The 24675-nt window shown below is 45.3% G+C and overlaps 1 long non-coding RNA gene and 9 other non-coding genes across 10 annotated transcripts; all 10 read right to left on the bottom strand.

Annotated features, from left to right (window-relative positions):
- Nucleotides 1-258: 258 nt before the first annotated feature.
- LOC146046519 (small nucleolar RNA SNORD31) lies at nucleotides 259-327 on the bottom strand. The gene has a single exon (XR_014465917.1). It is a non-coding gene; the product is annotated as a small nucleolar RNA SNORD31 (small nucleolar RNA).
- Nucleotides 328-5126: 4799 nt separating this feature from the next.
- Nucleotides 5127-5198, bottom strand: LOC146046512 (small nucleolar RNA SNORD30). The gene has a single exon (XR_014465912.1). It is a non-coding gene; the product is annotated as a small nucleolar RNA SNORD30 (small nucleolar RNA).
- An 877-nt stretch (nucleotides 5199-6075) lies between these two features.
- On the bottom strand, nucleotides 6076-6143 carry LOC146046526 (small nucleolar RNA SNORD31). Its single transcript, XR_014465924.1, has one exon. It is a non-coding gene; the product is annotated as a small nucleolar RNA SNORD31 (small nucleolar RNA).
- Nucleotides 6144-6290: 147 nt separating this feature from the next.
- Nucleotides 6291-6352, bottom strand: LOC146046528 (small nucleolar RNA SNORD31). Its single transcript, XR_014465926.1, has one exon. It is a non-coding gene; the product is annotated as a small nucleolar RNA SNORD31 (small nucleolar RNA).
- Nucleotides 6353-7080: 728 nt separating this feature from the next.
- LOC146046517 (small nucleolar RNA SNORD31) lies at nucleotides 7081-7149 on the bottom strand. The gene has a single exon (XR_014465916.1). It is a non-coding gene; the product is annotated as a small nucleolar RNA SNORD31 (small nucleolar RNA).
- A 5797-nt stretch (nucleotides 7150-12946) lies between these two features.
- Nucleotides 12947-13017, bottom strand: LOC146046515 (small nucleolar RNA SNORD30). The gene has a single exon (XR_014465914.1). It is a non-coding gene; the product is annotated as a small nucleolar RNA SNORD30 (small nucleolar RNA).
- Nucleotides 13018-13185: 168 nt separating this feature from the next.
- On the bottom strand, nucleotides 13186-13252 carry LOC146046509 (small nucleolar RNA SNORD29). Its single transcript, XR_014465908.1, has one exon. It is a non-coding gene; the product is annotated as a small nucleolar RNA SNORD29 (small nucleolar RNA).
- A 148-nt stretch (nucleotides 13253-13400) lies between these two features.
- Nucleotides 13401-13471, bottom strand: LOC146046524 (small nucleolar RNA SNORD31). The gene has a single exon (XR_014465922.1). It is a non-coding gene; the product is annotated as a small nucleolar RNA SNORD31 (small nucleolar RNA).
- Nucleotides 13472-13512: 41 nt separating this feature from the next.
- On the bottom strand, nucleotides 13513-18476 carry LOC146046214 (uncharacterized). The gene is made up of 4 exons (XR_014465788.1): nucleotides 16913-18476; nucleotides 14760-14796; nucleotides 14112-14149; nucleotides 13513-13688 (listed from the first exon to the last, which is right to left on the bottom strand). It is a non-coding gene; the product is annotated as an uncharacterized LOC146046214 (long non-coding RNA).
- LOC146046531 (small nucleolar RNA SNORD22) lies at nucleotides 13709-13836 on the bottom strand. The gene has a single exon (XR_014465928.1). It is a non-coding gene; the product is annotated as a small nucleolar RNA SNORD22 (small nucleolar RNA).
- Nucleotides 18477-24675: the final 6199 nt, after the last annotated feature.

Below are 24675 nucleotides of genomic sequence, written 5' to 3'. Positions count from 1 at the left end.
AGGAATTCGAGCCAAACTAAGTTTTTCTTCAAGACCATGTGAGTCATATGAACAGGTCTGAGAATCTTGGTCTGGTTCATATTTAGTATGAAGGTAGGTTGCATGGCAATGCATCTCCATGGAATCTAGAGGGAAACAAGAGTCACGTGAATAAGTAACCCATTTAAGCTCCAACATGTATTCAGGGATACTACATGGAGACATGTAGGAAGCTAAAGATCTACAGGGTTACAAGACAGAACTTTATTGAAAGCCTACACAAGCTCAGAAGATACCACTCAGTCACAGAAATCAGACTGGGGCGGTAGTAACCTCATCACAGCTCAGGATGCCATACCACCAACTATAGTACTTCAACATGAGCCAATACTACATTAGATGCATAAGTATTGGATGGTTGAATGTTCTATTTTAGACATTGGCCAAGCCTTACCTGTATGTCTTGCACCTTGACCCTTCATTTATGCTGGGGAGGGAAAGAAAAGTAATTTAGGTCATCCCAGATTAAGCAGGTTTATTATTGTGTCTAAAAGGGAATCTCTTCAGGATAGCGACGATCCTGGTCATAGCCAGCAAAAGCCAGCTCAGGGTATAGTGGATGATTCATCACTAGAGACCCCTTTAATCTTGATATCAAATTGGCAAAGAAACAGCTTTCTGTTACGATTAACTTAAATGATTTTCTAGATGGCAGAAATATCAGATTACCTGGTAATATGCTTTCCTCTACTCCACCATGGCAGCCATGACCTATGGGTTCCTCCCCTCTGGGTAGTGATTTGGAAAGCAAAAAAAATATAACACACCAGACCCTATAAGAAGGCACCTCCCTCCTCCTGTATCCAGTGTCTTTGCATTCTCCAGCTTTAAAACAAACATAGTTAATCCACATAACACATTCATTACAATCATAAAACAAGGGTAGGGAAAATACGCTGCCATGCTGGAGTAGAGGAAAGCGTATTAAGAGGTAATCTGATATTTCCTCTACCTCCCCTATGGCAGACATGACCTATGGGTCATACCCTAGCAGTTACAGGGGGGGGGGGGGGGGGGGGAAGGGGGCTATATACACCTCACAAACCAGAGTTGCGTTCACTCCTGGCTTCCAACTTAAGCAAATAGGATATATCCTCCTTTATTCTCTTTACTTTCTTCCACCGCACTAAGTACGATTCTCCCGAACTTAGCATCTGATGAAGACATATCAATTCGATAAGGTCTTGTAGATGTATTTATCAATGACCATCCTGCTGCCTTACATAATTCCAACACTGAAGTGGATTCCTTCTCCGCCCAAGAGGATGCCACCGCCCTTGTGGAATCAGTCCTATTGGTGGCTCCCTTTGCCTCAGCTGATATGCTTTACAAATGCAGGCCTTGATCCATTTTGCTAATGAAGCTTTTGAGGCCATCTGACCTTTATTTATGCCTTCTGTTAAACACAAAAAGATTCTTAGACTTCAAAATAAAATTTATGTGCAAAATACAAAACTTAAGAGCTCTTACTACATCCAACCTGTGTAAATCGCTCCTCCTCCGTATTTACAGGGTTGCACAAAAAGATGGTAGGACAATTTCTTGGTTCATGTGGAACTCTGACACAACTTTAGGTAAGAGTTCAGGGTTAGTACGCAGCACTACCCGATCTTAAAAAAAAAAAATTAAATAAAAGTTCCTCTGCCCATAGTGCCTGTAACTCAGACACCCTTCTTGCAGAGGTTATTGCCATAAAAAATAAATAAAAAAAACGTCCATGAGAGTAGCTTTCTGAAGGGGTTCAAAGGGTGCTTCCCTCAAGACTCCTAAGACTAAGTTCAGATCCCAAGGTGCTAGAGGTGATCGGAACTTGGGCCTTATCCTTTTTGCTGCTTGAATGAACCTACGTACATAATTGGTCTTCTGCTAGATCCCAATCTAGCATGGCCCCCAAGGCTGATACTTGAACCTTTAATGTGCTTAAAGATAAAGTTCATTTGTAATCCAGCTTGCAAAAAAAAACCAACACTGAAGACACCTCTCGTGGAATCTGCTGGCCTGTCTTGCACCAAGATATGTATCTTCTCCATACTCAATAAGCGTTAGAGGTTGAGGATTTCCTTGCTTTGAGAAGTGTGTCGATTACAACATCTTTAAACCCTTTGGCCTTCAGCGTATTGGTCTCAACAACCAAGCCGCCAGTTTCCATGTCGGCGGCTGCAGCTGACTTACTTGGCCTTTGACTACAAGTACAATTAACAATTAACACCTTTGAGAACGTTCTTGGTGAAGTAGCAAGGCCGAAGGGTAGTGACGTGAACTGGTTACTGACAACCTGTAGCCGAAACCTCAGAAATCTTTGATGCTTTACGTAAATAGGAATATGCAGGTACGCATTTTTTAAGTCTATAGATAGTCTCCTCGTCTTATATCTGAAATGATAGTTCTGACTGACTCCATCCTGAATGTTCAAACCTGCACAAACTTGTTCAGACGCCTGAGGTTTAGGATGGTACAAACCTCCCGACACCTTTACCACGAAAAAGCGAGAAAACCATCCTTGCGCCTTTGGCACTATCTTCACAACTTCCTGCTTCAACATCTCTTCTAGGTTTGAGAAAAGTGCTAGTCTTTTATCCCTGTCTTTGGGCACCGGAGGTTCTACCATAAGATTCCCTGGATTTTATGAATTCTATTTTGTATCCGGACTGTCTTATTTCTAGAACCCACCTGTCTGTGGTGGATTCCTGCCAGGCCTGGGAGAACTGAAGAAGCCTGGCATCATTGTTCTTTTCAGAAAGGAAACCTTCCTTCCTTACCCCTTTGGGTACGAAACTTCTCTAGACATACAGGTTCCCCACCTATACGCTCTTCCAGGTCTGTAAGCCCTTGATTCTCTGTACTCTTGGTGCCGATACCTATTAAATTTATTTGGCGGATTCTTTTTCCCAACCTTGTCCTGAGGTAACCACACGGATTTACCGCAAGATAATTTGGCAATTAACTCATCTGTTTTCCAAACAGGTAATCACCTTGGAACGGTAAGGACAGCAATTTATTTTTCGATTGTACATCCGCTGCCCACGGGGCCTGATGCACAGCTGCTGTTGTAGCCCGTCCTGGCGGCCAGGCGAATCGCATCCATAGATGCCTCACACATGAAGAATTCTACAGCCAATTGAATGTCTGACCTCTTGATCCCATCTAGGATGTCTGCTTCCAACTGTTGACACCATTCCGACATTACGCGAGAAGTGACTGCCATTGCTGCTGCCGGTTTGAGGGATGCCCCTGCGGTCACATGCTGTTTGAGGCCTAATTCAATCCTGCATTCCATAGGGTCTTTGAATATGTTAGCGTCTTCTAACGGTAACATAGTTTTCTTAGACAATCACGCTACGGCCGCATTTACTTTTGGTGCCTCCTCCCACGTCCGCACCTGATCTTTATCAAAAGGGGTACATTTTGCCCACTCTACAGGATACAGCTACCTTTTTATCCGGGTGCTTCCATTCATCAGCAATAACTCCTTTAAGGGTCTGAGATAAGGAAGTTTTACCTTTCCTTTAACCGGGCATTCCCAACCACGGTCCTCAAGGCACACCAACAGTGTAGGTTTTAGTTATATCCAGCCTTGAGCACAGGTGACTTAATTAGTACTTGAGTGATTCTGATTAAACCATCTGTGCTGAAGCCTGGATATCACTAAAACCTGCACTGTTGGTGTGCCTTGAGGACACTGGTTGGGAATGCCTGCCTAAAGGTGCCCCATACACGTACCAATTACCCGGTACTTTTTGTGCTTAAATAGCATCGTTGTGCATATGTTGTGCATGGGATGCGATGCTATTTTAGCACAAAAAGTACCGGGTAATTGGTACGTGTATGGGCACCTTTAAACAGTAGTTCCTGCAAATTAAGATCCTCTTGCGAGTCTTCAATATTGAGGGCTTTATGAAAAAAAAAGTCCCAATAGGTTATTTATCATATCTGGATTAAAGTCTTCAGACGATGAGGACATATCGCAGGATAAGTCCTGATCTATCATCGGAGCACTACTTAACTCCACTGAGTCATTAAAGTCTTCACTTAAGGCCACATGCTTCCTTTTTGTACTCATTTTGCCCAGGTCCTCCTTAATGACGAAAGTATCAGCTAATGCTGTCTTGAGCATATCCACCAGATTGGTCATTTGTGCCAATGGTATTTGCTGAGGGGTCTTACACGCATCACAGGTTGCCCACGTGTTTATCTGGCAGTACTTTATCGCATAGAGTACATTTTGACACGCGCTCTTTTGTGTTTGGCCTTGACATCCTTGTCCTTGCTGGTTTCTGACCTGTACAATGGCCCAAACACAGAGCTTTACTAAAATGTACACACCATCAGAGTGACAAACCATCACCTAAAAATACACGGCTTACCCTGACTTTCACTGCCTGCCGGTTTTCCTCCTCCATTTTAGCCAGTGGTGCGCACTGATGAAAATATGCATAATTCAGGCAAAAAAAGCTTACTAAATATTCCTAGAAAACACTTCTGGCCGCTTCCTTATTACCTGCCTAAGTGTCCTGCAGCTTGCCATCCAAAATCACTGCATATGAGGTAACTATCAGTAACACAAACTCTGTAGAAATAGAAAAAAAAAAACTTGCGGGATGTTGCTCACCGCTCCCACAGTCTTGTGTCCACGCTTCCCAGCTTGAGATGAGACTTCAGTCTCCAGCCGCCTTCACTAAGTATACAGATGCCACCGACACCCGCCTGCTTTCTCTTACAGATGAACGCTGGCCAGACGTGCTGTGGCGAACGCTATCCCACGCCACCTCCTGTATGCACGCCTGTAGATGCTGCCACTTGTCCGCATGCAGCAAGGAGATTTGCAACTCCAAGAAAAAAAAAAAAGACACTGGATACAGGAGGAGGTGCCTTCTTAGAAGGGCTGGTGTGGTTTTTTTTCCCTTTCCAAATCACTACCCAGAGGGGAGGAACCCATAGGTCATGGCTGCCATGGCGGAGGTAGCGGAAATCACTCACCATTATACAATATGCTTCATTAGCCAAGCGAGATGCTAGAAGACATGGAAAGCAATAAGTTAAAATCAATGAAGGGGAGGAGGAAAAACCCTTCTGCATACATGCACCCACTACATCAGTAATAAAGTCTCATCAGAACAATTCAGACGAACGAGATTCCATGAGATAAATTCATCATGTTAGTTGGGGCAAAGTGAGGAGGGCAAAGTGAGGAGGGAATTACATGGCAACCTACCTTTTACACTCAATGTAGTTCTGATCAAGCCGAGGGGTTATGGAAGGGTCACAACTCATCCACCAGTTTCTGCAAATAAATACAGATGTTAGAACTTTAAGAGAAAACAGAATCTGTAGCCCAGAGACCAGAAGCTGCTCAGTAGTTCAAAAGCTTTTCATTATTAGGTCATAGGGGCACATTTATCAATGATCGCATTTACAATGCGATCTGGGCGGAAGATTACTGCCCCGGATCGCATTGTAAAATGCGATCACATCACTGGGATGTATCATCCCTGGCACTGCAGGGACAGGGCTCCGATAGGAGCCCGTCCCTGCGAAGTGCTAAGCTGGGAGGTCAGCGCATGCGCGGTTATGCGCTGACCCCCGCCGACGCCTCTTACCGCACTGCCCTGCTCGGGCAGTGCGATGTGTATTCATAGGCTACAATGGGATAGCCCAGGGGTGCGATGCCGGGCTGCCCGATGTTGATACATAGGGCAGCTTCACATCCCCCATAGAAACCTATGGGGGATGCGGCCGGTGGCGCTGCAGGGAGGATCACAAGCGGTCCCCCTTTAATACATTTAGGTGAAACTTAATATTTGCGGTTAACCCCCGAAAACGGGTGTTTAGCTGCAAATATTAGTTGATAAATGGGCCCCATAGTGAGCTAGTTTGATTCATCATTGCAGCAGAAACCAGTATACAGAGCTCTGCACATTTGGGAACCTACCTAGATGTAGCAGTGCTGTTACACATCATTCTAGGTCACCTATAAGAGGAAGGAGAGATTTAGAATGATGCAGGACACTTCTAAGGCTACATCTACACAAAACTGGCAGAGCCTCAGAATATACCAGTCAGTCACCAAACAGACTGGGGCAGTAACAGAGATAATCACTGGCTCCACAGCAACAAATACTTTAATATAAAATGTACCTGGCATACTGTGCACACAGCCATTGTTCCTGTAAATAAGGGACAAGAATGAAGTCTACAATGCCAATTTTGCAGTGTGATCATTATGTTATGTTTCTGATATGTTCAGCACTGGCAGAACCTCAGAAGATACCAGTCAGTCACCAAACATCATACTGGGGCGGTAACAGATAATTATGGAAGGAGCCACCTCTTCCCGTACAGCGATGGGAAGGTCAGGCATCGCAAGCACCAACACCCTTGGACTCTCCTTGCGGGTTTAAAAAAAAAATAAAATCCAAAAATATACTGGTAGGCGAATTGGCTCCTAACAAAATTAACCCTAGAATGTCTGTGTGCGTGTACACGTGGTAGGGAATATAAATTGTAAGCTCCACTGGGGCAGGGACTGATGTTATCGGTAAAGCTCTATGGAATATGTGTGCGCTATATAAGAAACTTGTTACTAAATAAATAATCATTGGCTCCACAGAAACAAATACTTTCATATAAAACGTATACTGTCCACCAATCCATTGTACCTGTGAATAAGGGACAAGAATGAAGTCTACAATGCCAAGTATGCAGTATGATCATTATCTTCTGTTTCTCATATGTTCAGAGCCAGTTATGGCAGAGACAAGTGCATTCATTTCAGAATTACAAAATGACTATAATCATTCATTTATTGAATACCAACTAACCATGATCCCACCACGTAATTTTAAATGTTTTAATAAACATAATACATGATTTTTAGTGACACCTGTTGCATGTGCTCTTAGTCTCGGCGCAGTTATACACCTTTTTTCTTTTGGGTCTGACACCCCTATACACTTAACTGCCGCTTAGCAAACCCACCCACCCCTAGGCGCCCTCATAGGACACTGTGCCCTACCCTCTTGTAGAACTTTATTGAAAGCCTACACAAGCTCAGAAGATACCACTCAGTCACAGAAATCAGACTGGGGCGGTAGTAACCTCATCACAGCTCAGGATGACCTGGGGCGGTAGTAACCTCATCACAGCTCAGGATGACCGTACCACCAACTAGAGTACTTCAACATGAGCCAACACTGCATTAGATGGTTGAATTAGACATTGTCAAGCCTTACCTGTATGTCTTGCACTTTGACCCTTCATTTATGCTGGGGAGGAAAAAATACAATTTAGGTCATCCCAGATTAAGCAGGTTTTATAGTCTAAAAAGGGAATCTCTTCAGGATAGCGACGATCCTGGTCATAGCAAGCAAGCGCCAGCTCAGGGTATAGTGGATGATTCATTATTAGAGACCCCTTTAATCTTTAAATCAAATGGGCAAAAAAAAAAAAATGCGAATTATACTCACCGATAATTCCTTTTCTTCCTAGAGATCCCATGGCAGCCATGACAGTGGGATATTCCCCTCCTCCTACCAGATTAGACAGGACTTTTTTCAGGGACCGCCCACCCTGGGTATAACAGCTCACACCTCCCTTTCCTCTGTGTCTTTCGAGTGTCTCCGCACCAACGTCCCTGAAAAAAATTCTAACACAAAGGGTGGGAAATAAGTGGCTGCCATGGGATCTCTAGGAAGAAAAGGAATTATCGGTGAGTATAATTCGCATATTTCTTCTACGATCCCCATGGCAGCCATGACAGTGGGACATACCCAAGCTGTACAATAAACGGGAGGGAGCCAATATGAATGCAATAGTAATTTATTCAAGAGACTTATCTTATGGACAAGGCCTCTTCGATTACAAGATTCCCAAAGTGGGCTGTAGACACATTCAAGGCATAGTGGTTAGTAAAGGTATGAACGGATGACCATGTAGCGGCTTGACAGATCTCCGATACCGACGCCTTGGCCCTTCTAGCCCATGATGTGGCCACTGCCCTGGTTGAATGTGCCTTGATGATTGGAGGTGGTCTCTTATCTTCATTTTTGTAGGCGAATACGATAACTTCTCGTATCCATCTTGAAATGGTTTGTTTCGTGGCCCTAGAGCCCTTCTTCGGACCCTCAGGAATAATGAATAAGTGATCAGACTTTCTGATCTCCTTTGTACGGTCCAGATACACTGAAACTGCTCTCACCAGATCCAGCGTATGATAGGCCTTCTGTTCGTCATTAATCGGATCAGGGAAAAACCTAGGCAAGGATATTTCCTGATTTAAGTGGAACGCTGATATGACTTCGGCATGAAGTCTGGGTGAGTTCTCAGCACAACCCTGTCAGGGAAGATCACTAGGTACGGTTCCTTGATCCAGAGGGCCTGAATCTCGCTGACCCTCCTCGCCAATGTTATAGCTATCAGGAACAGTACTTTCCATGTTAGGTACTTTACCGAAGTGTCTTCCAAGGGTTCAAACGGCTGTAGCATTAGTGCCCTTAGCACCAAATTCAGATCCCAGGGGGCCACTAAAGATTTTCTTGGGGGCCGTATTCCCTTGATTGCTCTGCAGAACTTCTTTACTAGCTTCTCTTCAGCTAATCTTCTGTCCAACAGTACACTGAGAGCAGAAATTTGTGACTTAATGGTGGCTACCGCAAGCCCCAACTCGAACCCTTCATACAGGAATTGCAAGACTTTGGCCGTAGAGATATCGGCAAACTGCCCCTCAAACTTCCCCCATGAGATGAACCTCTTCCAGGTTTTGTAATATATGAGCGAGGAACCTTCTTTCCTTGCTTTCAACAACAATTCGGTCACTTGTTCAGACAAGTTATGACGCTTCAAAGTCGCCCGCTCAATCGCCATGCCCTCAGCGAGAAGCTCTCTGGCTCTGGATGACGTATTGGTCCCTGTTTTAACAGGTCTGGTATCACCGGCAACACCCAAGGTGGTTGCACCGCCATTCTTAACACTGAAGTAAACCAGGCTCTTCTCGGCCAAAATGGAAGCACTATCAGTACTTCCACTCGGTCCTCTCTGATTTTCTTGAGCACTCTGCTGATCATGGGAAATGGCGGGAAGACATATCCCAGAGTGAACTCCCATTTCACTGAAAACGTGTCCAGTGCCGTGGCTTGTGGGTGAAAGGATTTCGAGCAGAATCTGCTCACCTTCTTGTTGGAGAACGAAGCCATCAGGTCTATCTCGGGTTCGCCAAATCTGGCAACTATTTGACTGAAAATCTTCGAGTCCAACTCCCATTCTCCTGGCAGAAGCCTCTTGCGACAGAAAGTCTGCTACTGTATTCTCTGGACCCAGAATGTACACGGCCGAGATTGATTGCAGATTGTTCACTGCCCACGACATGATCTTCTCCAACACTCTCAGTACAGGTAAACTCCTTGTACCCCCTTGGTGGTTTATATGTGCCACTACTGTCATATTGTCTGACATGATAGGTTGGTATTCCGAACCTTGTCTTGTAGGCAACAGATTGCTTCACAAACGGCGAGCAATTCTCTGACATTCGATGACCTTGAACTCTCTTCTGTGGTCCAAGACCCTTGTACCGAGCTCTTCCCGAGGTGAGCGCCCCAACCTTGAAGACTCGCATCGGTCGTCATCACCACAAATTCTGGGCTTGAGAGACTGGAGCTTCTTTTCCTCAAGCCAGAGCTCCACCACCTTAACGAATTCTTCGTCTTGGCATTCAGGACTATCTGGAACCCCTCGTGGGTTTGATTCTTCATGAATGGGAGCAACTGCCACTGTAGCTTCCTCATGTACCACTGGGCCCATGGAATGATATGTATACACGATGTCATCATCCCTAGAAGCTGTAGCGCCATCTTCAGGGAGCATCTTCCTTCTGTCAATAACAGTTGCGTCAGATTTTGTATTTTCAGACAGCGGTCTACCGACAAGCTCACTGAAAATTTTACTGTGTCTATAAGAACACCCAGGAACTTGATTGTCTGGGTTGGCTGCAGCTGACTTTTCTTGGTTGATCACCCAACCATGCTCCTGCAGAAATTCTATTGTAGTTTTGACACTTATCTGGACCTCTTTCACTGATCTTCCTGCCAGCAATAGGTCGTCCAAGTACGGCCAGATTTGGATTCCCTGCTTCCTCAGCTCTGCCACAAGTGTCACCAAGACTTTTGTGAACACTCTCGGCGATGTCCTGAGCCCGAAGGGAAGGCAGGTGAATTGATAATGTTGGTCGAGAAGCGAGAACCTGAGAAACTTTCTGTCCTCTAGTGACACGGGGACGTGATAATAAGAGTCTTTTAGGTCTATGGACGCTAACCAATCTTCTTGCCTGAGACCCATAAGGATAGAACTTATAGTTTCCATCTTGAACTTAGTTTCTTGATAAAGAGATTCAATCCTCTCAGGTCCAAGATGGTCCTGAAACCACCTGTACTCTTCTCCACTAAAAAAAGATTCGAATAATACCCCAGACCTACTTGGTCTTTCGGGACATGTTCTATTGCTCCTATTTGTAGAAGCTGTAGAATCTTCAAGGTGAGAGTCTTTTTCCAGTTTCTTCACTGGAACTCTTGACTTGACAAATTTGTTCTTCCAAGGCCTCCTTAGAAATTCTATTTGGTAGCCCCTTTCCACAATGTTGCTGACCCATCTGTCTGATATCGATGTCTTCCAGACTTCCGAAAACTGAAACAACCGGGCTCCGACTCTCACCATTGAACCACCGTCATAACTTGGAACCTCTCCGATACGACTGGCGAGTCATATTTGGATTCCCCCTACGGGAGTACTGGCGACCGGGCCGATAACTTCTTGCCTCTCTATAATTCTGCCTGCTAGACGTAGGGATGGGAAACCTATTCCTCCTGTCTTGGGGTAGTCTCACGGATTTTCCCCCTGAAATTCTCTGGATCATCGAATCCAATTTTGAGCCGAACAAGAACCCGCCTTCAAAGGGTAGTGCCGTTAGACGATTTTTGGAGTTGGCATCCGCACTCCAGGGCTTGAGCCAGAGCGCCCTCCTGGCCGTCACCCCTTGTGCCATCGCCTTAGCCGAGAACAACACCGCGTCCAAAGAGGCCTCACACAGGTATTCGATAGACTTCTGTATGGTCTGTAAGCTTCTCAGCAGATATTGCTTGGAAATCTTCTCGGTTATGTCTGTATGGCGCTCCGACGACCATAGCCTCATTGCCCTTGCCACCGAAGCGATAGCCACGCTGGATTTAAGCGACAGCGCAGAGGTCTGGTGCAATTTCCTAAGCGAATTTTCTATCTTCCTTTCCATAGCGTCTTTAAACGCCGCCCCATCTTCCAGCGGTATGGTTGTTGTAGACGTCAGCTCTGCCACCGCTGCATCAACCTTGGGCACTAGACACCACTTCAGGAAATCCTTATCCTTGAACGGATACATCTTATCCACTCTCGCCCATCCAGCCATCCTTTTATCCGTGTTGACCCATTCCTTATTGATCATCTCACGGACTACTTTGTGAACCGGGAATGTTCTTCCTTTCTTCGATCTATCTTCGAAAAGTGGATCCGCTGTGGTGTCTGAAACTTCCGGGTAATTCATGGATTTGTAAATGCTTTTCAACACACTTTCCACCAATTCGAGGTTGAAAGATCTCACATCTTCCTCTATTTCACCTTCCTCAATGTCCTCTGCCTCCAATGGTTCTATCTCCTCCGAAGAACCACCCCCTTCTGTCAGCATTCCAGCCTGCTCCCGAGACCTCTTGGGTTTCTGAGACTGCAAGAACTCCTCTTTAGAGACGAATGACTTTTGCAGCCAATCCATTAGTTTAAGGACATCCGTTTGGTCCGACTTATCCACCTTAGGCTGTGGGATTTTGTCACACTCTTCACACAGAGTCCTCTTATCAGCACTAGCAAATGCCTTGTCACAACTCATGCAGGTGCAGGTAAGGAATTTCTTCTTAGCTGTCCTTTTTTTATGAACAGGTGATTTAGGCACACTCAAAGGGGCAATGTCAGGCTGCTGGGAAGAAGGTCCTTGCTGCTGCTGGCTTTCTTCCATGGTTCTGCTGCTTGTACAACACCATAGCAGCTGCACTGCATGTCCGTTTATATTAGGACAGCTTTAACCCTTCAATCGCCAGCAGCGCTTCCATCTGGCGATTCCAGCGCTGATTTCTGCAATGCGGAACCAAAAATCGGGTCCCTGTTTCCGGGGACAACATTCGGGCGCACACTTGGTGCACAACGTCGGCGGAAGTGACATCTTATGCGCACTTCCACCGCACGCGTCCCAGCACCCGGCGGCTCCCAGCCAGACGCTTACACGCGCTGACAGCCACGCGACAGTCCTCCCCAGCTCTGTCTCCCAGCGTGTTTCACCGCTCAGACGCCTAAAGGTACTGCCGCCATACACCCACACAGAAACGGGGGTTTTAGTATGATATGCTGCCAGGATTTTAGCAAGCAACTGGCGCTAAGCACAGTCCTTACCCTTAACAGCTGCTGGAGGCAGGTATCTCAAAGGCCCCACTCCTCCGCAACTCTCCTTCTTCCCGGGAAGCCATCCCATAAGTGTAAAGAGGTAGCCCTGTTTAAAAATAAAATAACGCCCTGCCTGTCCTATCTAGACGGAGACAGGAGAAAAAGACACAGAGGAAAGGGAGGTGTGAGCTGTTATACCCAGGGTGGGCGGTCCCTGAAAAAAGTCCTGTCTAATCTGGTAGGAGGAGGGGAATATCCCACTGTCATGGCTGCCATGGGGATCGTAGAAGAAAAAAAGGAGCTTGGTTGCGATTAACTTAAAGGATTTTCTAGATAGCAGAAATCACTCACCATTTTACAATCCATTTCATTAGCCAAGCGACTTGATGCTAGAAGACATGGAAAGCATAACTTAAAATCAATGAAGAGGAGGAAAACCCCTTCTGCATACATACACCCACTACATCAGTAATAAAGTCTCATCAGAAAATTCAGACGAACGAGATTCCATGAGATAAATTCATCATGTTAGTTGGGGCAAAGTGAGGAGGGAATTACATGGCAACCTACCTTTTACACTCAGTGTAGTTCTGATCAAGCCGAGGGGTTATGGAAGGGTCACAACTCATCCAACAGTTTCTGCAAATACAGATGTTAGAATTTAAAGAAAAAAACCAAGACGTAGCCCAGAGACCAGAAGCTGCTCAGTAGTTCAGAAGCTTTTCATTATTATGTCATAGTGAGCTAGTTTGATTCACCATTGCAGCAGAAACCAGTATAAAGAGCCCTGCACATTTGGGAACCTACCTAGATGTAGCGGTGCTGTTACACATCATTCTAGGTCGCCTATAAGAGGAAGGAGAGATTTAGAATGATGCAGGACACTTCTGAAGCTACATCTAGACAGCACTGGCAGAGCCTCAGAATATACCAGTCAGTCACCAAACATCAGACTGGGGCGGTAACAGAGATAATCATTGGCTCCACAGCAACAAATACTTTAATATAAAACATACCTGGCACACATACATTGTACCTGTGAATAAGGGACAAGAATGAAGTCTACAATGCCAAGTTTGCAGTGTGATCATTATCTTCTGTTTCTCATATGTTCAGAGCCAGTTATGGCAGAGACAAGTGCATTCATTTCAGAAGTACAAAGTGACTTTTCCACACTGTAGTGTGACTGACCAAGCAGCTTCCTAGAAGTACAGATAGAGATGCCCTGTCAGACCGTTCCTGCTGGAACATGCCGTCTCTCCTAGCCTACTGAAAGTACCAGTGGGTTCAACCTTTACAGGCTCTGGCACCATACAGTAGATAAGACATGTGGGGTAATCATCATAAGGGCAGGAGGCAACTAGGGTGTGGTATAGATACACAGTATTTAGGGTGAAACCGATGAATAGACATGTATCTTACAGGACCAAATTGTAGACTAGTTTGTTTTTTTGGACACATTTTGTAAGTTTGGAAATGTGACATTACACAGGTTACTACTGCCAATAATAGTCCACATTGATAGTAAATGAAGCAAATGGTGGCAGATACTTTAGTCAGGTCGACGTAGACACTACTCTAAACCAGATTAATAGCCATTATCAGGGTAAATAGTAAGTCTTTACCTGGAGAACAGTGGTCACTGCACATCTCACATCAGCATCTGTAGGAATAGGTGTGTGTATAGTATTAGGATGAGACTACCAAGAATGACACATGCCAGCTAAAGTACCACAACTGTCTATTACCATTAGCACTATAGATAACACTGGGGATAATCTGGTTGCCGCTACTGGACCAGTTCCTGATTAGAAAGTGCAGCTGCCACCTCAGACTATAGGAGACATCACTACACAGTCAGACATATGCTTGTCTATTAATCATCACAGATGGCTCACTGAGATTACCTGTACCTCTTTCACATTGCAAATGCTGGATCACCACTGGAATTTGGACCTGGTTCCATCCCGAGTGTGACCCAGCATTTGCGATAAATCATGCCCTGTCAGCACCCAGCACATTGCCCGGCACTGACATCATGTAGGGGGCGGGCCAGAGCAGCGATGTGTGGGCCAAGAGGAGGAGGCAGCACCGACTCCGCTGCCTCATCCATAGCAGTGAACGGGATCCGGGTCGGATTGCTGAAACAGGGTAATGAAAATGGCCCTTTCGTACCGCAAGCTCACCCAGGTGGGCTGTACTAAAACCCAGAGTCCATCCGGTATATTTGTGCGGTGTGAAAGGGGTATAGGTCTAGCCAGGTTATTACTCACCTGCAGCAGAAGATGCCAGAAGCAACATACTGTAACCCTAAGAGAACATTAAAAGTTAGTGTGGCATGTCAGGCAAGTTTACATTTCAGTAGCTTTAAACAAGCCATGTGTGACAGATTAAGCCATACAAGTCATTTTATAGCCAGACGATCATATGTTCAACTGAATCATTACAAAGTGTCTTTATATAGGATATTTGCACACTGAAATTTGTGCAAACCAATAGGGAGGTATCTAATTGGGAAAAGTCAGCCTCCCTTATGAAGCACATAGCTTAGCACTGGTATAAGTAGTGAGGACTGCCATTATAGGGATGTGTGATACTGTAGGTGGCTCAGAGACATCAGCTGTCTTCACAGGTCTCAGAACAGGTCTGTGATAAGTCTCATCATACACACCACAGCTGATCATTTGCCCCAGCAGTGTACATACATACACATATACATATACACACACACTAGGGTTACCACCTTTCACCTTTAATTCCGGACATATTAATTACACAGGTTCTGTGGCTGGCCGACTTCAAGACTCCATTTCACCTGGTTTTAAACTTCCACAGAACCTGTGTAATTAATATGTGTCCGGAATTAAAGGGGAAAGGTGGTAACCCTAACACACACACACACACACACACACACACACATACATATGTATGCAAGTACGCAGAGGCGTAACTAGATAATCGTGGGCCCCATAGCAAAAGTTTGTAAGGGCCCCCTATTTAGCAACTGATGGTGATAAATGTATGTAAAACATATACTTAGACAGCAAAGATGGGCCCCCTTCAGCTCTGGGCCCCATAGCAGCTGCACCCCTTGCACCTATGGTAGTTACGCCCTTGCAAGTACGTACCAGACATACTTGCCTACCTGACCCTCTCCATAAGGGAGAAAATGCTGTTCCTTGACTTCCCTGGTAATGTATGATTGCCATCACCTGTGGCGAAACACCTTTCTTATTAATTATCTAGGAACAGAGCATTTTCTCCCTCATGGAGGGGGTCAGGTAGGCAAGTATGTCCACTTCAAAAAGTGATAAAATGGAGAGTGATAAACAACCAGCTGCTACTTGTCATTTTTCAAACCCACTCTAACATGGCAGATATGAGTCTAACATGGTTGGGTGTTTATCACTCTCCATTTTATCACTTTTTGAAGCTTGATACATCTGGCCACAGAGAGGGTCGGGGAGGCAAGTATGGTACCAGACCATCAAGCAAGGAAGTTGACTGCTTAGGGATTGTGAGTAGCAGCTGTACCATCCCAGAACACTTAAGCAGTGTATATATAAAGATTTGTCCAATCTGTGTGGTGGGAACACAAATCTGGCACTGTATGGGAGAAAAATATAACACTGGAAAAAGACTGAAAAAAAATAATGTTCAGATAAAATGGCTGAAGTAAATTTGACTTAATAAAAATAAACTTAGTTTGTTTTCCAGCATTTGGAGCAGTGGTAGCCAACTACGGTCCTTGAGAGCTACCAACAGTTCACATTGTCCAGACAACCTAGCTGCTGCACAGGTGCACTCATTACTAGCTGAAACATTTTCAAAGATCAACAGGTGGAGCTAATTACTTCACTTGTGATTCTGTGAGATCTGGAAAACATGAACTGTTGGTAGCTCTCGAGGACTGGAGTTGGCTACCCCAGATTTGGAGTCTCATATGCTCCCATACATTGCCAGATTTTTGTTCCCACCAGATTGAACAGAAATCTGTAGATGAACCCAGCATTAGAGTCAGGTGACTCAAACTAAAGCATGGTTGCCTACCTGACCCTCTCCATGAGGGAGAAAATGCTGCTCCTGGACTTCCCTGGTAGTGTAGGATTGCCAGCACCTGTGGTGAAACACCTTTACCTAGCTCCCCACAGGTGTTTGCAATAATACATTACCAGGGAGGTCCAGGAACAGAGCATTTTCTGGAGAGGGTCAGGTAGGCAAGTATGAACTAAAGGAATGCCCTCATCTAGTCCAAGCTCTTGCCAGACATACTAAGGGCGAGATGTACTAAGCCTTAGAAAGTGATAAAATGGAGAGTGATAAACCATTAGCCAATCAGCTCCTACCTCTTTTCAGCTTGTCTGATCACTTAAAGATGAAGCAGTCAGCTGGTTTACAAGGAAAAAGCAAATAGTTTGTTACCCACCAGGATTGAGGCAGTGTTGTTGTGTTCAGACACCTGCAAGAAGAGACACGTTTAGTAATGCAGCACACCTGAAACCTCTTAGTAACTGCACTGGCAAGGGGCAGCTCTCAGTATAGCGACGATCCTGGTCATAGCCAACACGAGTGCCAGCTCAGGGTATAGTGGATGATTCATCATTGAGTAAATCCCCGTGAATTACTCCAATACATTGTACAGCATCAATATGGCATGATACATTAGAATTTTAATCTAGCAGAATTTACTTGATGACGAGCAGGAAGTTTAAATGGATCATACCCATCCTGGTACCGTTGTAGAGTCCACACTAAAAATGAAAATGACATCAGATTAGACATCCTGAGGACTACAATGATTGCAGACATTCTACATTAATTACTGACTGTTTAGAGGCTATAATTGTGCTAACGAGATTCCATGAGATAAATCAATCATGTTAGTTGGGGCAAAGTGGAGGGGAAAGTGTTCAGCAACCTACCTGTCACACTCCGTGTGGTTCTGATAAAGACACTTGCATTTAATGGTTTTTAGATTACCAATCCCATCCAACCAATTGCCTGCAAAAATACTGATGTTAGATCGTGAGAAAAGGGACTTCAAACACCAAATCTTCTCAGTAGTTCCAAAGCTTTTCATTATAAAGTCAGCTAGTTTCACTTCTTGCAGAATAAACCAGTGTACAGAGACCTGCACATTTGGGAACCTACCTGGGTGTAGTGATACGGTTACACACCATTCTAGGTCACCTATAAACAAGCAAGTTATACTCACCGATAATTCCATTTCTTCTTAGAGTTCCCATGGCAGCCGTAACACCGGGATACCCTCCCTCTCTCCTTTAGTTTAGACAGGATGTGTTTCTAGGGCTCGCTCACCTGGCGGTATATAACCTCATTCCTCCCCCTTGTCTTTTGAGCGTCTCCATATTTAGGTCCCTGGAAAAACAATACAAGGGGAGGGATTCTAATGGCTGCCATGGGATCTGCAAGAAGAAATTGAATTATTGGGGAATATAATTAACTGGTTTCTTCTAAGATCCCCATGGCAGCCATTGGGACATATCAAAGCAGAATAAAGGGTGGAAAACAATAAATACAATATGATTTAATTAGCAAGCGCACCTTGCAAGTGAGGGGGTGGTAGCAACATTTAAAGCATAATGCCCTTAGAAGGGATTTACCTCGTCTGGGCATTTTCAGGCTTGGTGGGGGGAGGTATTTCCATCTTTCCAGTGCTCCAGCACAAGTAGAGACTTGCTTCTAGCATTTTAATGCTGCATGAATAGGCAGCTCAGTGCCCTTTTTAAAACAGATACTCCTGCTGCGCAGGTATAGCCCCAGGCACAGCCTTCTGGACGTAGTGAGATGTCAGACAGTGAGAATGGTGCTGATCAGAAGTGTCAGGGACGCGACACAGCACCTGGCAGCTGCTGTACTGGGGTCATGCTGTACAGCAGGGCTCTCTGACCATCCAGTAGCAGACCTGCGGCTCTTAGCACCCGGTGAACTGCAGCTACATAATGGCCCTTGGCACTATTGTGGCTTGGTACTCTCAGCATCTACAAACCTCAATGCTGTCCAGTGCAATTTTTTTGGCAGCTACAGCTGAATAAGCAGGTGGACAGGACTCTGAAAAGACTCTGAAAAGAAACTCCCCAAGAGCACCAAGTCCTAGTATAGACGAGAAGGAGTCTAGACAGGCCATGCTCCCGGATTCTCTTCTTCTCCCCCGGAAGCCACCCCTTTCAGCTCCATGTTGAGATAGAGGTAAGCCCTAGCAGGAACGAACCCTAATACTGCCTACCTATCCAAACTAGTTAGGAGACAGGAGAAAAGACAAGGAGGAAAGGGGAGGAGTGAGGTTATATACCACCAGGTGGGCGGTCCCTAGAAACACATCCTGTCTAAACTAAAGGAAAGGGAGGCTATCCCAATGTTATGGCTGCCATGGGGATTGCTGTGCCTCTTCTCCCCCTTCTCTGCACAGTAGCCGCTTGGAAGTGCCAGGAGCCGTGCTAATGGAATGGGATCATCGGACAGACAAGCATTAGGTGGACACCACAAGGTTGACAAGACCGAAGATCGACATGGGGTTAGGTTAACAGGGTCATTAGGTCGACATGGGGTTTTTCACTTTTTTGTTGTTCTGAATTTCGACAGTCAACATAGACACTGAAACATAGAACCGCGTCCCCTCGCTGCGCTCGCCATGCTTCAGGCACACTATTTTATTCTCCCACCACGCCCTGGTGGATGGTAAGGCATGAAATACTGCCTGTCGGCACGTCGGCTCAAACAAAAAGTGAAAAACCCCATGTTGACCTAATCCCATGTTGACCTTCAGTCATGTCGACCTTATGCATGTCTGTCTAGTGACCATATCCTCTGCTAATGGCTGCGGAGCTCCATCTTAGCGGCACGCTGCTGGATGTGAGGATCCCAGGGATCGTGCTCCCTCAGCCTGGAAAGGGGGTGTCAAACCACTGCAGGGCGAGACCGAATTGCCCCAGCAGCTCCCTCGGTGCAGGCTGACAGTAGGCAAAACTCTCAGCCTGTTGTAGAAGTAAAGAAATTAAAATTAAAGAAATTAAAATCTCTCTGGAGCTCCAGAGGATGTGACCAGCTCTCTCGGCACATTTCTAAAAACTGGTCTGGGGGATGGCAGAGGGAGAGGAGCCAGTCACATACTGATAAATTGAATACCTCATTGTAAATATTCCCAGCTAGGGATGCCAATCCCAGAGCATTTTTTTTTCAATCCCTGGATTTGTGATCCCTAATTTAAAAAAATGGTACTTGTGTATTATCACGGCGAACATCGCATCGCAGACCATAAGGCATGTGATATTATGCGATGTTCCGCGATGTTCCACAATGTACCCCGATGTCATACAATTTTAAAATTGTATGGCCCCTAATGGGGGCTTTCAATGTTAAATGGACCCCCACGCCACCCTCACTATGAACGTGAACCCGAAGCGTGGTGAGCACAGCGGTACGTGTCCTCCGACCTTTTCATACCCCCACTATCCACGTCGGCGTGGAGTCGATTTTATATAGTGTGGCGAGCGCAGCGAGCCACCGAGCCTGAAGCGTGGCGAGCAGACGCGGATTACATGTAAAGTAATACGCGTACCCTTGCGGGGCTCGCTGCGCTCGCCACACTATATAAAATCAACTCCACGCCGACGTGGATAGTGGGGGTATGAAAAGGTTGGAGGACGCGTATCGCCGCCCCTCGCGGGCTAGCCATGCTTCGGGTTCACGTTCATACAGGGGGTGGCGTGGGGGTGCATTAAACATTGTAAGCACCCATTAGGGTGATTATACAATTTAAAATCATATAGGGTGGATGGCATGCGATGCGATGCAATGAAAAATCGTGTTCCGATATGCGATGGGCGCCGTGATAATACTCAAGTACCAAAAAAATAAAAAAACTCCCACGCCCCCAACTGAGTAGAGCGATCAGGTCTGATTAAGTCCCAGTGTCCAGAAGTAAAAGACAATACCCTCCTCTGATTAACAGGTCCACAAACACAGCCCTAGACCAGCACAACAATACGCATTGGGACATTATATTGCTCAGTGTCTCCTTTTCATCAGCGAACAGAGATGGTCGCTGATGAGAAGGAACCTCTGCCGGGGGAGCCACAGAGGTAATCAGCTGGTCGCCTGCGACCAGCGATTAGAATGGGGCTGAAAATGGGAGTGCGCACCCGGCGATTTATCGCCGGAGCACACTCCCATTACTCGCAATATGGTCGCCAGCACACTCCCATCGCGATATTCCCAGCGATTTCAGCCTCTATCGCCCCCGAGTGTACACAGTTTTAGGCTGTGTACACACGGGGGCGATTTTGTGTAATATCGCGGGCAATATGGTCGCTGAGTGACCATATTGCTTGCGATGGGAGTGTGCACCGGCGATATATCGCCGGGTGCGCGCTCCCGTTTTCTCCCTCGTAGTGATCACTGGTCGCAGGAACAATCCTCTGTTTCTGGACTTCCCCCATAATGTATGATTGCCATCACCTGTTTTAAACAGGATAATTGATAAGCACAGGTGATGGTAATCATAAATGAAGTCCAGAAACAGAGCATTGTGTCCCTCCTGGAGAGGGTCATGTTGGGAGGTATGGTAATGAATATATATATATATATATATATAGATACGATAGCCCGGCACTCCAAATAACTGTAGTAGCTGCGCCCGGTGCCCCTGTCGGAAAAGGGTGATGTATGGTGCGGAAGACGTGGCACTCGCGGCGGCTTGGCAAAAGAAGACTCAGGAGACGGTGTATATCACCAATCAACGTTTCATTCAGTAAAGAATTTCGTCAGGATTACATCAAACATTAAACATTATGCTTACCTTATATCCCCCATTCCACGCCGGACAGCCCCGTCACCTGACGCTGAACCAGGAAGTGGCGCTTCCAGATGACGTCATGACGTCTGCAGCCCGGCCCGCAGACGTTCTGACACTGTTCCACGTCCTGCTCCTGGGTCAGTTGTCATGGAAACAGCACGCTATCAACAAGACAGAATGTAAAAAGGTATAAGGCAGCTGTACAAAATACATATATCAAAACACGCTACTAACAAGCTATATTAGAAAGCAGGCTAATAATCAGAAAAAGGGAAACATATCTACCAGCAAAAGATATGTATATCACATTGAATGCACAATCATAATAAACAGGAAATGGGCATGGTATCGTTTAACCCTCTGTGCCATCTTCCCACTTCAATCCTTTGAACTGGCATGCTGAAAAGCATCAATTACAGCGGAAGATCAAACTAAAAGAATATTTCCATAAAAATCCATCTCCTCCAGTGGATAATGTGGAGCCTCTACCTAATAAATTAAAGCAATTTAAAATGAGGTCCTCGTTTGACCCTTTATCGAATAATCCTAGCATTAAGACATTTATGCGTATATTGGATTCTGAGGTGTCCACTGCTATTAATGAGTTTGTTCCTCCACACTGCAATCTCTCCCCCCTTGAACGTGAGGCATTACAGAATTTATCTAAAAATGACCGTATAGTCATTCGGCCCGCGGACAAGGGGGGCGGGATTGTAGTGCAGGATCGCGATGTATATTGTGATGAAATTTTTAGACAATTGTCTGATTCTGAAGTCTATTCCAAATTGGGATCGGATCCTACTATTATGTTTTCTGAACAGTTGAAATGCATTCTAGATAGAGCATGTATTAATTCATTAATCAATGAGGATTTGCGCCAGGTACTCATTCCTAAATTTCCCATCATGCCCATCCTATATACATTGCCAAAAATCCACAAGGGATTAGACCCCCCGCCGGGGCGTCCTATCATCTCGGCGAGGGGGTCCCTTTTCCAACCAGTGGCAATTTATTTAGATACTATACTGCAGCCCCTTATACAGGGACATGAGCATTTTTTACTAGATACCACCACACTGCTCAAAAAGTTGGAGGCTTTTGGTAACTTACCCAATGACTGTTGGCTAGTTACAGCTGATGTAACTAGCCTTTATACTGTAATACCCCATGCGGAAGGACTAGCGTCTGTCCGCAGGTTATTGATCTCGAATGGTACCTTTGACGCAGACCTCATTGATTTTTGGATTGAACTATTGGAGATGATTCTGACTAAAAATTTTTTCAGGTTCAATGGGCAGCACTACTTACAAATCAAAGGATGTGCTATGGGGTCCTCGGTGGCCCCTACATATGCCAACATCTATATGTTTGATGTGGAGCATAATTTTTTCTTCTACTGTGATGAGGTTGCCTCTCGTATCCCCTTCTTCACCCGCTACATAGACGACTTGTTGTTTGTGTGGCGGGGGGAGTTGGGTGATCTTACGGACATCTTCAATCACATCAATGGTACTGCCCACCCTGTTAAATTTACATATAGAACCAGCCAATGTGAAATTGAATTCCTTGATGTTCTCATCAGGGTTAACAACTCTGTCATCAACACCTCTGTTTTTATTAAGAAGACTGATCGAAATACCTTCCTACACTGGGATAGTTGTCATCCTCGCAGTCTTAAAGCGGGATTACCATACTCACAGATGTTGAGGATTTTTAGGATCAATAATGACTCAACCAGTGCCAGTCATCAAATAGATGAATTAATTGATAAATTTGTTATCAGAGGCTACCCTCGTGAGATCTTGGTTGAAACCAAGCTCAAGGTTTTGGGGTTAGATAGGAGACACCTTTTGGACAATAAGGTAGTTAGAACTAATGAAAATCGTTTACCCTGGGTGATCCAATACAATACTGCAGCACCTCAGATTAAGGTAATCTCTAATCGACTCTGGGGTATTGTAAAAACTGATAATGACCTTAATCTCAATAACACCACCCTGATGCCTTGTTATTCGAACCCCCGCAACATCCGTAGCTGGTTAGTAAAAACTGATATATTACAACCTGGTACACCTCCGGTTAGTCATTTTCTCTCCCACAAAAAACAAGGATGTTTTAAATGTCCGTGTACCACATGCAAATTCTTGGTACCGGGAGACGTGTTCTGTCACCCTCATTCTGGGGTCAAATTTCATATTCGCCATCACCTCACATGTGAGAGCTCATTTGTGGTATACCTCATAAGTTGCCCCTGTGGGCTCTCTTATGTGGGTAAGACCAGCCGTAAGTTCAAGGAAAGAATGACAGCACATAGATCGGCTATTAAAGCCGCCATTAATTCTGGCTCCAGTGAGCAACCAGTGGCTAGACACTTCCTTGAACTGCGGCATGGTCTTACATCTCTAAAATACCGTATGATTGATTTCATCCCCCCGCTATCACGCGGTGGTGATAGAAATCTGGTTCTCTTACGTAGAGAGGCATTTTGGATAAATAAGTTGGATACTATCCATCCCAGAGGGTTAAACGATACCATGCCCATTTCCTGTTTATTATGATTGTGCATTCAATGTGATATACATATCTTTTGCTGGTAGATATGTTTCCCTTTTTCTGATTATTAGCCTGCTTTCTAATATAGCTTGTTAGTAGCGTGTTTTGATATATGTATTTTGTACAGCTGCCTTATACCTTTTTACATTCTGTCTTGTTGATAGCGTGCTGTTTCCATGACAACTGACCCAGGAGCAGGACGTGGAACAGTGTCAGAACGTCTGCGGGCCGGGCTGCAGACGTCATGACGTCATCTGGAAGCGCCACTTCCTGGTTCAGCGTCAGGTGACGGGGCTGTCCGGCGTGGAATGGGGGATATAAGGTAAGCATAATGTTTAATGTTTGATGTAATCCTGACGAAATTCTTTACTGAATGAAACGTTGATTGGTGATATACACCGTCTCCTGAGTCTTCTTTTGCCAAGCCGCCGCGAGTGCCACGTCTTCCGCACCATACATCACCCTTTTCCGACAGGGGCACCGGGCGCAGCTACTACAGTTATTTGGAGTGCCGGGCTATCGTATCTATACATTGGAACACCCCTCTACCAAGGAGTGAACCGGGCCAAGGCAACCAGCAAGTATTAGTGGAATTATCTCCACATGACACTGTTGCGTACAGGACATCTAGTGGCCTTATAGGTCACTTTTTATACCGGGCGACTTGCTGTTTTTTCACTGTGGTGAATATTTGTTTTGAAGCACTGTGTTCATTGGTGTTTTCACTGCTGGACTGAACCGCCATCAACTGACGTTATAAGTGCAGTTGCAGTGATTGGACATCCATACACACTGTGCAATTTCCTGATCAAGCAACTTTT

This window comes from Crinia signifera, chromosome 11, assembly GCF_055691185.1.
Source record: "Crinia signifera chromosome 11, ASM5569118v1, whole genome shotgun sequence".
In the NCBI taxonomy this organism is placed as follows: Eukaryota; Metazoa; Chordata; class Amphibia; order Anura; family Myobatrachidae; genus Crinia; species Crinia signifera.
This window is presented reverse-complemented; position numbering and strand designations above follow the sequence as displayed.